At 35.8% G+C, this 12,904-nt stretch overlaps 1 long non-coding RNA gene across 2 annotated transcripts; it reads left to right on the top strand.

Moving 5' to 3' along the window:
• The first annotated feature begins 2,654 nt into the window (after positions 1-2,654).
• Positions 2,655-11,590, top strand: LOC133521225 (uncharacterized). Of its 2 annotated transcripts, none has more exons than XR_009799874.1 (2): positions 2,655-3,455; positions 11,131-11,590. It is a non-coding gene; the product is annotated as an uncharacterized LOC133521225 (long non-coding RNA). The 2 variants fall into 2 exon arrangements; XR_009799873.1 differs by having other exon boundaries at positions 2,655-3,459.
• Positions 11,591-12,904: the final 1,314 nt, after the last annotated feature.

Here is a 12,904-nt window from a genome sequence, read left to right as displayed (position 1 = left end):
CTCCAAAAGTCCTAGCAACTCGGTGCACGATAAAAATGATTAAGCGAAAAAGATTTCTCTTTTCTGAAAAATGTTGATGCTAAATGTTTAACGGTGGCGAAAATGATGCTTGGGGAATTTGGTCCACGTTCAAGACGTCTTTGTATGGCCATGTGCGAAATGCATAGTGGTGGATATAGAATCAATGGTTGCGATCGATGTGGTAAACATATGATTTGTATGATATTTCGCTCACACATTAAATATCGCATTGAACATATTTTATACTTAAGAAATCTCCTTGTTAGAGTTCTACATATCAAAAAGCTAGCCACACTCACACGGGTTGTGAAAAAGGGTATATAGGCGTGTGCAATGGGTAAGAATGTTATCTCTTCGTCTTCAGTCGGTCCCTCAATGCTGAGGATCGTGACATCGTATCCTTCTGTTGAAGACCAGTTTCCTCCATAGGCTTCTATCCCTCGCCAACTGCATAGGTGCAGTGATTTGAGCACATCATCTAGAGAGGGCCCTGAGGTCTGGTGCCTTCAACTTTGCCCATCATAATAACTCTCTCTAGGCTATCCGGGGAGCGGCGTGAGAGATGTCCGATGTATATGAGAATTAGGTCGTTTACATCCAGCGTTTTATGAATACGGCGTTTTAAGATGTTATAATTTAATTATATTTATCTGAGTCCTCCGAGATAAGTACATAACGTTGATGTACCTATTTAGTGTAAAGATAGTTTTAAAACAACTTCTTGTCAGGCAGCACTTGGGTGAGCTCTATTTCGGGAATACAAACAATTAAAAAATAGTTAATTTATAGTGAAAATAATTAATAACTGAAACCACAAGTATTGGTAAACATATTAATATTTTCATATTGGATTACATTTTCTATCATGCAGTAGTACATTACGACATAAGTGCGGAAAATATGAAATTTGCAACGAGTAGCGATACATTAAAACACGACCGAAGGGAGTGTTTTAAATCGACACGAGTTGGGAATAAACTATTCGCACATGTATCGTACAACGTTTTACAGTACATATGGCCCTTTTAATTTTCGACATAGTTACGTAATGTGCTTATTATCGAACTAGTGCGGTAAAGTAACACCGTATGTACTGTAAAAAAATTATACATAGCACAGGCCGTGCTTTGTCTTTGACCTGTACACTTCACATCATTACTTCGTAAGCCGAGGCTACAGGACGTCAGTCGGGACATTCTGTATTTTTACTCCGTTGTGACGGACCGACCACCCTAACATGACCTTTTGACATACAACCATGCATATTTAAAGCAAGCAATGAAGAGGGTTACATTATAATGGTCGGTGGGACTAATGACCTCGGTGAAAGATGAGTGCAATTTGTTATGTTCTCACTGTATTACACTGTACACTGTATTAGATAAATTGAAGGGTTAAATTACACGATATTGCTAATTTGAGTAAAACGTTGAATTTACTGGAAATGTTCATGACTCTATGTACATACACGGAGCTAATGTAGCTTATACTTGTAAAATTTAGAGTTATAAATTTAATGTTTAATAATCGCAAACGATGTGAAAATAGCAATTGAATGTGTCCCTAGATAACACTTAAAAAACAAAGTAGGAGTAAAGGCCCAATTCGAACTTTATGATACGTCAAACGTCACTTTTGACGGCCCATATCGTACCTAAACCTAATAATTGACCGTACGTATAAGCTAACTGCACTGATTTTGACATTCAAAGTGAGGTATTTTCATTATAAACGTCACATTTGTTCATAGAATTCTTCCAAAATAATAGGTTCAAAACATCTTCAACCATTATCATTCTGGGAAGGTAAATAATACGGGGCAATTAAATATCAACTAGTATAACTTCATCAAGTTCCGTTCAATACAATATTTTCATCACTCGATTAAAATAGTAAAATGTACCTATTAATAAACAGCTTTAGAGGCATCTCATAACATTTACATATGACATTACGCGCTGGTTGTGACGTATAGAAATATCTATACGTTACTAGATACAACCAGCACGTGCGCACGTGTGAATATGTGCAGATCTAGAACCCGATTCCGTCACTGTTAGTGTTGTCAGCTGACAGATCGAAACCATAATATTTTCAGAATAAGAATTTAAAATCAGAATCGGGCTTGGTATATACTCGGTATAATAGCCCTCTACAAAATATGTGCACACGTATTGTGTGTAAAACTGAACAGCTTGAAACTGTAATTTGATGATTCCAATGACGAATGGCAGTCAGTCATCAATTGCGAGGCAAATGAAATCAATCGGTGGATGATTCTCGACATTTATTGACGTATTAACAGTTAGCGATCGGATGTATTGTACGCAACCGATGTAAATGCAACGGTGCATCGTTTAATTTTAAATTAAATTGTTACGCGTATTTCAACATTGAATGGTTTAATATTTTGTGGCTACTTTGGTGTTGTTGTAGTAATTTCATTACACAATCAAATTGGAATAGATAATAATTTAAATTGTAATTGTATATTTGCGTCACAACGTTTGAAAAACGCTAAAAAGATGACGAGTTATATACCATATTTTACATGCCACGGAAAAACGAATAATACTTCACAAGGTATTTATTTGTTTCAAACATTTATAATGATTTTTTTATCAAGTCACAAAGGACAATGGGCACTTTTGTATGGGGAGTGTCCCATGGATGTATACTGTTGAGACATATGTCGTTTTAAAGCTCTTAATCGTAGTATTATTTTATTGTATGGCACCAACCTTGGACCACTTGCAGGGACCGAGCTATATAAAAAAAGAAGTTGCGCATATAAGCAGTTATATTTCCTTATACGCGGGATATAAAAAGTTTAAGCGTATTTTATTCGAAAGAATATAAAAAATGCTTTATGTTTTTTGTATCAACACCAATGATAAAGTATTTAAAGGGACACAATGTACAGTTTAAAAAAATCGTCATTCTAAAAATTACTTGATACACAGCGAAATAAGAGTGTATACAAATGCCATGTATATCATGTGAAAAGTATTTTTATAAGCTATTTTTCGTATAATATAACTGGGGTCAAATCGTTGCAGGGACCAAAATAAAACCATTTAATGAGTTAATTAATTGTAGTTAATTACGCCTTTACTTTTCTACTCAACGCCAGATGTCGCTCTAAAGCAAAATTCTACTTGACGTAAAACATTTATACATAGCGGTAATCTCGTCAGTCTTACTCCATCATTTTAAAAAGTATAGACTAGTTTATGGATTTCTAAAGTTATGTCAAGATGACTCTGAATGTAATATTGTCAACAATAATTGTCAAAACACGCAATTTAAAATATTCAACATTGTAATTACAAAATAGTATATTTCTAATACGCTATAATTTTCTCCAATCGAAAGGCACTCCATTCCATTGATCTCAGAGAGTATGCTCCTTGATGATCTTCACTATTCATGGGGTAGGTAAGATAAAAGTATTATTTTTTCTCGTATAGCTGCTATATAGCGTTCGACTCCATGGAAAATAAAGGCTCCAAATTATATAAAAAATATAGCATATATACAAAGTGCAATTTAGATAGTATTCCAGAAAAAAATGCGCCAATGTAAATGCTGAAAAGTTTCCTATCGTATTGTCGAACAAATTCATATCTACTTCTGATCTACGCGACCTTAGAAGTTTGGATTGTCCTACCTAATCATTTTACATTTTATTGTTTTCAGAACAAGAATTATTTTACTTCCCACTGTCTATGTAATGGGACTTAGAGCGGATTCATACTTTACTATACGTGTCGTGTCGAATGATAGTCCCTATGTCAGTTTCTCCAATTCTATTTTGCGTAGGATAAGTTAAAAAAATAATTAAAAATATGTGTTACCGTATTTTTATTCGTGAAACGTTACCTATATTTCTAAGTTAATGATTGTACTATACTTCCAAAAATATGTCTGACAAACATTTTACATGAAAGCCATTTTTCCATGTAAAAATGAACTGTTATAGGGACCATCTTCTGAATTTATGATAATTTATTCATATTTTAATGTACTCGGGTAATATTGCAGACATTATATCAGCACCAAATAAATGCTGTGAACCAGATATAATAATATATTAAGTGGCGAATAACGTTTCCAAATCGCATTTTCTTTTGACATATTTTTCTTTTTTTTTGCTCTTTTTTTCACGGCCGGTTTGGCCTAGTAAGTCGATGATCCTGGGTTTGAATCCCGGTAAGAGCATTTATTTGTGTGATGAGCACAGATATTTGTTCCTGAGTCATGGATGTTTTCTATGTATTTAAGTATTTGTATATTATATATTATTATGTCGTTGTATGAGTACCCACAAAACAAGCCTTCTCGGCTTGCCGTCCCACAGTCAATTTGTGTAAGAATGTCCCTATAATATTTATTTATTGTTATTATTATTGTATGTCCGGTAACAGAACTCCCCAGGAGCACTCGGGTGTGTAAGGTCGCTACTCCCCAACTTATTATAATTGTTATTACTTTCAGCATTTTTAAGTTGTTCATCGGACACTGAGGCCATTGAAGTTTCAAGCTGGCGGCATCAAAATGGAGTACCTAGGTACTGTTTCAAATAAATGGGTGGTAAGTAAGTACATTTGGTGAAGTGGAACTGCTGATGTTGATCAGAAACGGAACTCTTCCACGCGCGTGATTTGTCTTCTTTGTTAAGTTTGTAGCGAGTAAGTTTCAAGTACCAAGGTTTTTAGGAACCTTTGTGTCAAGGTAAAGGTCTGACGATGGGTTCCATGAGGAAGCGAGGGAACACCTCAAATCTTATAGGCATATAGTCATTTTGGATTTTCATCAATACCTTAAGCTTTTTCATTCCCACTAGTGGCATTTAATGAAGTGGAACTACTGATGTTGACCAAAACGGAACTATTGAACGCGCGAGATTTTTCTTCTTTGTTTTTTTTTTATGGCAAACGAGCAGACGTCACACCTGATGGTAAGCGATTACCGCCGCCCATGGACACCTGCTAAACCATAGGGGTTGTAAGTTCGGTGCTGGCATTTAAGATTGGAATACGCTGTTTTCTTAAAGTTTTAAATGTCGTATTGGTCCGGAAATACCGCAGGCGACAGATCATTTCATAGTTTAGCTGTATGAGGCAGGAAGTTTCTAGAGAAATGCACAGTTGAGGACTGCCAACCATCTAAGTGGTGAAAATAAAAATGTTGTAGCGTAGAGCGCTGACGAAAAGAGGCGGCAAGGATTAATCCGAGCAATTCGATGGAACACTCGCCGTAATAGATTTGTCCTGATAAGTTTGTAGAAAGTAAGGTTGTTAAGAAACATCTGTGTCTAGATCCAGGTCTGATAGATACCTCAAACCTTATAGAAATACATATAGTTTTTTTTGGATTTACATCAATAACTTTGGGCGTTTTATTAAAAAAAAGCTACATTTAATCAAGTGGAACTGCTGATGTGTTCCAGAACGGAACTTTTCAACGCACACGTTTTGTATTCTTTATTAAGCTTGTAGTGAGTAAGGTTCTTAAGGTGTACTTAATACATCAATGTCCAGTTCTGATGATGGGTTTCATGAAGAATCGAGGGAATTCCTAAAATCTTTTAGGCATACATGTAATAATTTCTGGGATTTTATTCACATATCAAGCATTATTATTAAAAAAGTGTCATTTGACTAAAAGTAACAGCTGATGTTGACCAGAATGGAACTCGCCAACTCGCGCGCGATTTGTTTTATTAGTTAAGTTTGTAGCAAGTAAGTTTTAAGTATTAAGGTTTTTAGGAACATTTGTGTCAAGGTAAAGGTCTGATGATGGGTCCCATGAAGAATCGAGGGAATTTCTTAAATGCTATAGGCATATATGTAGTACTTATTGGATTTTCATCAACATATTATCAACTTTTATTCACAAAAGTGACATTTGATGATGTGGAACTACTGATGTTGACCAGAACGGAACTCCAACGCGTGCAATTTTTCTTCGTTAAGTTTGTACCAAGTAAGGTTCTTAAGAAACATTTTTGTCAAAGTACAGTTCTGATGATGGGTTTCATGAAGAATCGAGGGAATTCCTAAAATCTTATAGGCATACATGTAATAATTTCTGGGATTTTATTTACATATCAAGCATTTTTATTAAAAAATTGTCATTTGACTAAGTGTAACAGCTGATGTTGACCAGAATGGAACTCGCCAACTCGCGCGCGATTTGTTTTATTAGTTAAGTTTGTAACAAGTAAGTTTTAAGTACTAAGGTTTTTAGGAACATTCGTGTCAAGGTAAAGGTCTGATGATGGGTCCCATGAAGAATCGAGGGAATTTCTTAAATGTTATAGGTATATATATAGTACTTATTGGATTTTCATCAACATATTATCAAGTTTTATTCACAAAAGTGACATTTGATGATGTGGAACTACTGATGTTGACCAAAACGGAACTCCAACGCGCGCAATTTTTCTTCGTTGTTAAGTTTGTAGCGAGTAAGGTTCTCAAGAAACATTTTTGTCGAAGTACAGTTCTGATGATGTGTTTCATGAGAAAGCGACGGAACTCCTCATTCTCCTCAATTTTTATAGGTATATAGTAATTTTGGATTTTCATCAATATCTTTAGCTTTTTTTATTCACATTAGTGGCATTCAGGTTATACCTATTTAGGAAGCAGAGTTTCTAATTTAAGGAAATCTATGTAAATTGATGTTTATGAAATAAATTCATTCATTCAATTCATTCATTTGATGAAGTGGAACTAGTGATGTTGACTAAAACGGAACTCTTCAACGCATGAGATTTTATTCTTTTTTTGTTTATTGTGATATAAGAGGCAAACTAGCAGACGAATCAACTGATGGTAAGCAATTACCGCTGGCCATGGACATCTGTTACACCATAGGGATTGTAAGTGCGGTGCCGGCATTTAAGATAGGAATACGCTCTTTCCTTAAAGTTTTAAAGATCGTATTGGGCCGGAAATACCGCATGCGACAGATCATTTCATAGTTTAGCTGTATGAGGCAGGAAGTTTCTAGAGAAATGCACAGTTGAGGATTGCCAACCATCTAAGTGGTGAAGATATAAATGATGTAGCGTAAAGCGGTGACGGAAAGAGGCGGCAGAGATTAATCTGAACAATTCCTCGGAACTTTTAAGTTTGTAGAAAGTAAGGTTCAATCAAGCGGACCCCAGGCTCCCATGAGCCGTGGCAAATGCAGGGACAACGCGAGGAAGAAGAAGAGAAAGTAAGGTTCTTAAGAAATATCTGTACTAGACACCAGTGTCTAGTGTCTAGGTCTGATGATGGACACCTCAAACCTTATAGAAATACATATAGTTTTTTTTTTCATCAATATCTCTAGGTGTTTTATTTTAAAAAAGTTATATTTGATCAAGTGGAACTGCTGATGTTGTCCAGAACGGAACTTTTCAACGCACGCGTTTTGTATTCTTTATTAAGCTTGTAGCGAGTAACGTTCTTAAGGTGTATTTATATCAATATTCAGTTCTGATGATGGGTTTCATAAATAATCGAGGGAATTCCTGACATCTTATAATTTCTGGATTTTTATTTACATATCAAGCATTTTTATTAAAATGTGACATTTGACGAAATGCAACAGCTGATGCTGGCCAAAATGGAACTCGCCAATTCGCGCGCGATATGTTTTATTTGTAGCAAGTAAAGTTCTTGAAGACATTTGTGTCATAAGGTCTAGTTCTGAGGATGGGTTCCATGAGAAATCGAAGAAATTCCTCAAATCTTATAGGCATACAATACATACAGTAATGTTTGGATTCTCGTCAACATATCAAGCATTTTTATTTAAACAAGTTAGTGATATTGACCAGAACGGAACTCTTCAACGCGCGCGATTCTTATTATTTGTTAAGTTTGTAGCAAGCTAGGTTCTTAGGAAACATTTGTGTCAAGGTCCAGTTCTGATGATGGATTCAATGAGGAATTGAGGATTTTAAATCGATTTGAATTCACAATTAGGAGGAATTGAGGATTTTCGTCAACATATCAAGTTTTTTTTATTTGAACAAGTGACATTTGATGAAGTGAAACTGCTGATATTACTGAAACTATGCTGATACTGCTGAAATGGAACTCTTCAACGACAAGTATTTTACCTTAGGCGTTTTTTTTTATTTTATTTCGTTTATAGCATGTAAGGCTTTTAAGGAACATTTGTGTCAAGGTCCAGTTCTGATGATAGGTTCTACGAGAAACTGAAGGAGCTTCTCATATTGTATAGGATAGGCATACATATAGTCATTTTAGGATTTTCATCAATATTACAAGCATTTTTACTCAATAAAGTGACATTTGTTGAAGTAGAATTGCTGATGAAGAACGGAACACCTCAACGACTTCCAGATTCTTTATTTTTATTACTCTTCTTTCTTTTTCATTATTCTTAGAACAGGTATTTCTACGAAGTGAACCGAACTGCTACTATTAAAAGTAGCTAGGTAGGTATGTTAAATAGGTTAAAACTGTAAGGATTATTATGTATAAGTAGTTTCTTTTAATTAAACATAGGTAAGTAATTCTATTTAAGTATAAGTATCTTTAAAAAAACATCAATCGACTCTTATCTGTCACTAGTTCCAGTTTCAGAGTATAAAATCCGGGTACACAGCCACGGCTAGCCGGGTAGCCAGACAGTTCGAATACGGACAAGTTATTGTGAATAAAAAATCTTATCGTCTTGCAAAAGTTAATGTCATAAATGTATAGGTTTCGAATACATGAATATAAAGTGAAAATGCTGGTAAAAGTATTAGTTTTTATCATTAACCATTTTATATCCCAACAAAACTGTTACCCTTACAAAAATAAAATGCTTTCATTACCTAATGTAGGTTACGTTAGGTAATAAATAAATAAATATGTAGGGACAATCTTACACAGATTGGCCCCAAACTAATCAAAGCTTGTACTATGGGTACTAGGCGACGTTAAACATACCTACTTATTTAGATAAATATATATTTACGTATATACATAGAAAACACGCAAGCCTTAGGAACAAATATCTGTATTCATCACACAAAGAAATGCCCTTACGCGATTCAAACTCGGGACCATCGGCTTCATAGGCAGGGTCACTACCCACTAGGCCAAACCGGTCGGCAAAAGGTAAAGATAATTAGGTAAAGACAATGAATAATTAAACGTATTATAAATTGACACCAATATCCATCAAATAGTATAACTAGGTATGCTAAGAGCGGGCTTCAGGCCATTACGTCGCACCTTTAGAATTAAATTAATTTGACTCAAAAAGTACGACTACTTTATATATGTAGTTTGGTAGAACAGTAAGAACTCACTATATGTGTCTCTTTTTCATGCGGTGAAATCCCCCCACCCGGAAAGGATAGCGACGCCCATTTTATCGACTCTCGAGTCGACTCCAATCTGATACTAATAGTAAGTAAGTACTTACTTAGTAAGCAAATTGTAGTAGTTTTCCCTTCTTAGTAAAAGGAAGTATTGTAAAGATACTACTTTTTAACCGACTTCAAAAACTTTTTTTTTGTATATATGTTAAGTAAGATCTTCGTCATTTCTGAACCAATGTTGAAAATTAGTTATCGTTTGAAAGTGGGTGTATAGTTCCAAGATGGTCCTATTTTTGACAAAACCACGAGGAATTAAGGGAACTCCCCAAATCTTATAGTCGTTTTTAGGGTTCCGTAGCCAAATGGCAAAAAACGGAACCCTTATAGATTCGTCATGTCCGTCTGTCTGTCCGATTCTGTCACAGCCACTTTTTTCCGAAACTATAAGAAACTATACTGTTCAAACTTAGTAAGTGGATGTATTCTATGAACCGCATTAAGATGTTCACACAAAAATAGAAAAAAAACAATAAATTTTGGGGGTTCCCCATACTTAGAACTGAAACTCAAAAAATCTTTTTTCGTCAAACCGATACGTGTGGGGTATCTATGGATAGGTCTTTAAAAATGATATTGAGGTTTCTAATATCATTTTTTTCTAAAGTGAATAGTTTGCGCGAGAGACACTTCCAAAGTGGTAAAATGTGTGTCCCCCCCCCCGTAACTTCTAAAATAACAGAATGAAAAAACTAAAAAAAATATATGATATACATTGTCATACAAATTTCCACCGAAAATTGGTTTGAACGAGATCTAGTAAGTAGTTTTTTTTTTAATACGTCATAAAATTAAAAAAAAAAAAATTTTTCATCAAACCCATACGTGTGGGGTATCTATGGATAGGTCTTCAAAAATGATATTTAGGTTTCTAATATCATTTTTTTCTAAACTGAATAGTTTGCGCGAGAGACACTTCCAAAGTGAAAAAATGTGTGTCCCCCCCCCCGTAACTTCTAAAATAACAGAATGAAAAATCTAAAAAAAATATATGATATACATTACCATGCAAACTTCCAACGAAAATTAGTTTGAACGAGATCTAGTGAGTAGTTTTTTTTTTAAAACGTCATATAATTTAAAAAAAAAATTTTTCATCAAACCCATACGTGTGGGGTATCTATGGATAGGTCTTCAAAAATGATATTTAGGTTTCTAATATCATTTTTTTCTAAACTGAATAGTTTGCGCGAGAGACACTTCCAAAGTGGTAAAATGTTGAACAAAATCTAGTAAGTAGATTTTTTTTTAATACGTCTTAAATGGTACGGAACCCTTCATGCGCAAGTCCGACTCGCACTTGGCCGCTTTTTAGTTTCATCAACAGACCAGGCATTGCCATTCAAAAAAGTGCTATTTGAAGAAGTGGAACTTCTGATCAGGACCAGAAAAGAACTCTTTAACGATGCGTATTTCACGCTAGACGATTTGTCTTCTTTGTTATGTTTGTAAAGAAGCTACTTGCTTAACGAGGTTTAAGGAATATTTGTGTAAAGGTCTAGCTTACATCATGGGTTCCATGAGGAATTGAGGCAACCTCTCAATTCTTGATGGAACGTAAAACTGTTTATTGTCGATAGGTATCCCATCTGCTCTAATTTACCCCACTTGAAAAAAAAGGTACATGAAAAAAAAACTTCTCTTAAAAATAGGAAACCGACTTCAAACATAGGTATTAGAAAACAATACAAAAACTGTTATTGTATTTTCAGAAACCATACGGCAATAATGAGGATGCATCGACATAAGAAGAATCGAACATGGGCAAGATAAAGTTCAAGAAAAAAGCAAATATAATGTGTACTTGTGTGTAGTCAAAGAAAGTTGAAAAATAAAGCATAATTAATGGCCATAGAATACAGAACCGATACACGAACATTCAGACTATTAAAAATAGACATATAGGTTGATCGTACTACTCGTACTAATGTATATCTTTTGTTCAATTATATTATTGCATTAAAGTTAGATTCTCTAGATATATATTATTCATAGGTTCTGTATTCTATACGAATTGTTTCAGTGTAATTATTGTACTAAATACCGTTGACCGCCTGTCAACAGTATTTATTTCTACATTACTATCACAGAAGATTTTAGGCCCTACCGTACAGTTTTTGAATTAGTATTTACTATGGACAAATATAGCGAAATGTGAGTTTTTACCTAAAATATCAATCTTTTGTGAACGTGGTGTAGAGTATATACCGCCTAAGACTGAAGTAGCTACGCGGGTTACGTTTTAAAAATAGAATCGTGTTCATGGTCGGCCCATGGTAAAAATAATTAGGTACCCGTAGACCCGCTGGTGAACACTGTTTATGATAACACTTAAAATAAACCCCGTGGACCCACCAGGAGAACATATTGGAGAGACTAGAGATAATACACCGCTTTAAGGGCGGTCGCACTCGGCATTGACATCTGGCGTCTAGATGGCGGGTGGACCTCAGCGAATTTCAAAGAAATATTTATAAACATTCAATGACGTTCGGCTCGGACACCAGATCTTCAATCTCCTGATTCCTGTGGAGTCTCCAGGTTCCATCCTCTCCACGTGTGAGTCCTAGGATTTTTCGCGCTGCCAGACTCCGATGACTCGGGCACGTAGTCCAGATGGGTGAGGATCGTGCAGCCTGGAGGGCGTACTCTGAAGTTCCAAATGGCCGAAGACCGTCTAGACGTCCTAGGTAGGTCCCGCTGGAGAGACGAAATGCAAAAAGACCTTAGCGAACTCGGCGCTGTCGACTAGATGGAAACGGTTTTGGACAGAGAAGCATGGCGGTCTTTGGTGTCGGAGGCCAAGATCCACTTCGGGTCGCTGCGCCATAGCAGTAAGTATTTATAAACATACGGTACCTTCTGTGTACCTAACCCAAAACGAGATATTTAAGAAAAAGTCCACCCGCCATTCTGACGTCAGGATTGCGGTTGGACCTATGAAATCTTGCATTATACCGCACTAAAAGTATGCAGTTATATGGTACAGTCGCCATCAGATATATCGGAGTGGCCGAGGTGCTCAAAGATCTCTAAACACGCACTCTAACCTCTTGACAGTAGAGGCATGTTCAGATATTCGTGGGTACCTTGGCCGCTCCGATATATATGATGGTGACTGTACCTTCAGTGTACCTCTGTAAATAGAAATAGAAACCGGTGTACCTCTCCCCAAAACAAGCTAGGCTAAGCTCATGCACAATATAACTGCATACTTTTAGTGCGTCAGGTTGGCGGGTGGACCGTTTTGTAAAATATCTCGTTTTGGGGAAAGGTACACTGGTTTCTATTAAAGGTACACTGAGGTACACAGAAGGTACAATATGTTTATAAATATTTCTTTGAAATTCGCTGAGGTCCACCGCCATCCTGACGCTTACCATATATCTAAGGACCGACCTTAGGGGCAATAACGATAGTGCTAGTTCAGTTGTGTCATTCAAAAATTCGAGCCAATCGTGCTGTCTAACGCAACTAGATGCGATC

Source organism: Cydia pomonella, chromosome 9 (assembly GCF_033807575.1).
Source record: "Cydia pomonella isolate Wapato2018A chromosome 9, ilCydPomo1, whole genome shotgun sequence".
NCBI classification, from domain to species: domain Eukaryota; kingdom Metazoa; phylum Arthropoda; class Insecta; order Lepidoptera; family Tortricidae; genus Cydia; species Cydia pomonella.
This window is presented reverse-complemented; position numbering and strand designations above follow the sequence as displayed.